At 33.0% G+C, this 3,355-nt stretch overlaps 1 long non-coding RNA gene across 1 annotated transcript; it reads left to right on the top strand.

The window, feature by feature from the left end:
• Window positions 1-1,710: 1,710 nt before the first annotated feature.
• On the top strand, window positions 1,711-3,144 carry LOC116145775. Its single transcript, XR_004130427.1, has 3 exons — window positions 1,711-1,965; window positions 2,251-2,297; window positions 2,712-3,144. It is a non-coding gene; the product is annotated as an uncharacterized LOC116145775 (long non-coding RNA).
• Window positions 3,145-3,355: the final 211 nt, after the last annotated feature.

Genomic DNA, 3,355 nt, shown 5'->3' with positions numbered 1-3,355 from the left:
TTGAAGTCTTATTGGTTGTTATTGTTCTGTTGTTGTTTGTGAGTTATTGTAGAGAAAGACAAGACAACGGGAGGAAAAGTCTAGAGAATCACTTTTTCACCAGGTAAGTAAATCCAACCCAAGTGGAGATTTAAGAACTCTTTTGAGTAGAGATTTATGTATGTATGAGTATATGTTATTTTCCATGTGTTTTCATTGTGTATCTTTATGAGTATATGAGTAGAAAGCGGCTATTACACATTAGTGATCTTATATCGTTCTGCAAATACCTCAACAGCACGACAAATCTCTTCAAACTTTCAATGGTTGTAGACTCCCTATTTTAATATACTCACAGTAGCATCCTGCTGTAGACCGTACGCCAACATCCGAATATAGCTGTATTTTTTGAAAAGACAGACAATCCCCCGAGTCCTACCCTTGTCATTGTGTATACAAAGTATGTTATCATGACCTTCACGTGATAACATACGAACATGAAAAATTCGAGACATCTCATAAATCATCGGCGAACATGGAACATAACCGGGATTCTTAGCAAAATATCGTGAACAGATTGCAATCAATATGTTTCCTTCTGCGATTGATGACTCATACCATGGAATATCCTCTATGGATCACCTGATTGTTCTGTTGCTTGAGATATGTAGAAGAAAGAGAGGTTGTTGTTACTCTCATGCGAAGGATTGCTTCTTGCTCTGCACAATTGCTTCAAGATCATTCATCAATTCCTCGTCATCAATTTTATTGTTGGAGAAATGATGACGAATTAGAAGATGATAAATGAGATGGACTTCCAAATTGAAATTCTCTTTGTAGATATATTAGTTGAATGATTTGGCGTGAGCTTTTATAGTTGAAGAAATATTATTCTAGATTAAAAATATAATTCAAAATGATGTATTGTCTATTCAAGCTTTTGAGATTTGTGGCTTATTCAAAAAGATGTATTGTCCATTTAAGCTTTGAGATTGGTGGCTTGTTAAAAAAGATGTATTGTCCATTCATTTTTGAGATTTGTGGCTTGTTCAAAAGATGTATTGTCCATTCAGCTTTTGAGATTTGTGGTTTATTCAAAAAATGTATTGTCTATTCAAGCTTTTGAGATTTGTGGTTTATTCAAAAAGATGTATTGTCCATTCAAGCTTTGAGATTTGTGGCTTATTCAAAAAGATTTATTGTCTATTCAAGCTTTTGAGATTTGTGGTTTATTAAAAAGATGTATTGCATGTCCATTCAAGCTTTTGAGATTTGTGGCTTATTAAAAAAATGTATTGTCCAGTTAAGTTTTTTAGATTTATAGCTATATCAAAGATGTTTGTTCATTCATCAAGCTCAAAAAGATGTGTTGTTCGTTCAGGCTTTCAATTCAAACTTATGTTATAAAAGAGCAACAACACATTAGTTTTGAACACATCTCTTATTTTTCCTCTTAGCAAAAAAAAAAAAAAAAAAAAACACATTTCTTCATTGTGTTACAAAATGACTACACAACGAAGTTCTTCGTACACAATGAAGATGACATGCATCTATGTCATATTATCTTAATGTTTCTCAAAACCCGATTTTAGGTATAAACCAATCTAGCGATCAATTCTGGTCTCGAGTTGAGCTTGACTACAACATTCAAACCCGTGTTTCTCACTCAAGTTCGAAACAAAAGATCTTTGCATTGTCGAATGCAACTGATCTTTAAAGTTATTAGGGAAAAGTATTCTTTCTTGACTTATTAGATGCATCCATTGTAGTTGAGCTAATATTATGGTGTCTACCAGAATTGATTCCCTCTAATTTTTATTTATTATTAAATCACATTTTCTTTCTTTTCCTTTCTTAATCAGTTGTTGCATTTGCCTTTTCTATTTTGTGCCAGGTGACATGGGTACTTTTTGTTACTGGGTTCAGGTCACACAATCAGGGTTCTTCCCTAAAGCCTCATGTCATAGGAAACCTTTTACATGACTGGTATTGGATAAATAACATAATACACATATATTCTAAAGCATATAAATGTTTCTCTGAATCATATATCCTATCTGGTTTTTGAGACAACTACTGCCCTTATAATTTAATCATTTTCAAAGATCCCTTTATAAATTTTGTTTAAAAAAAAAAAACTAAATTATCAATTCGTGTAACTGAAAATGAAAAAGTTAGTGTCCGTCAAATACTTTCTTTCTGTCTGTTTGGTCATTTTTAACAGTCTGTATTTAAATTCTTGATATTTTTACCTTGTACATAATTCTTTAGGTGGTTGGAATACAGTTGAATCCTCAGTTTATGGGCATTGATCTCAGGTATGTAATCCCTCTTGAACTTTCTGGGAAACTTTTCTTGTTCGTGTGCTTGACAATATATTGGAAGCAGTAATGACCATTATTTATTTTGATTTCTGTTGCTGTATATTCTTGAAATTGGCAGGCTCTACTGCAATTAATTATTGCCCTTACAATCAAAACTTTTCTTCTGTCTTCTAAGTTTTGGTTGTGTTGATCAATCTGAGTAATGGCATTGTTGACATAAATGTGTCTAATATACATGGTAAATTTTATTTAGAACACTCTGTTAATAGTGGGTAATTGAACGGACGGTAAAATGGAGGAAAAATTATTGTGAATGATGTTATTTTTCAAAGGCATTCAGAAAGCTGTTTCTGGTTAGATATCTTATAAAGAAATTTTTTTGATAATTATGTCACTTTTGTTGTGCAGATGAGTGTGGCAGGAGCCAGAAAAGCTGGTCAAAGTCAATATGGGTGGTTGAAGGAAGCATTGGATAGATTAGTAGAGCAACTAACGTCGCAACGACAACAACTTGATGAGGAATAACTGTTAAATCATTCTATGAAGCTAATCAAGAAAATCTGAATTGTAAATAAAATTTTGTTGAAGACAAAGAGATTGAATTTAGGGCGGATAAACTTGAGCTCGAACTAGTTGGGATGGAAGCAAACAAGAAACTATGACAACATTGAAGATTTTGGGCTATAGGAAAGAACAAAGATGTTTGCTATTTTGTTTATTGTTTCACTCTTTTGGGATTGGAATCCTGAAACTTACTTAGAAGATTCTGTGGTAGTGGGTAAGCAGGAATTGTAATGTCGACAGTTTTTGTTAATAAAGAAGTGCAATTTGATTTGGGGAACTCAGCTTTTGTTGTTTTGTTTGTTTATATAGTGAAGTGAAAATGAGTATGGGTATTATCATGAAGGAAAATTAGTAGGGTTGATTCATAAATTGGGATTAGGTTAATCATCATATTATCAACCCACTCAAGGACAAAATTTTTCATCCCCAATTCACCCCACCATGAGGGATGAAGTTCCTCGTCACCAATTCACCACAACATCAGGGAC

This window comes from Pistacia vera, unplaced genomic scaffold (genome assembly GCF_008641045.1).
Source record: "Pistacia vera cultivar Batoury unplaced genomic scaffold, PisVer_v2 Contig467, whole genome shotgun sequence".
In the NCBI taxonomy this organism is placed as follows: Eukaryota; Viridiplantae; Streptophyta; class Magnoliopsida; order Sapindales; family Anacardiaceae; genus Pistacia; species Pistacia vera.
Note: the sequence above shows the minus strand (reverse complement) of the source record. Positions and strands in the feature narration are given on the sequence as shown.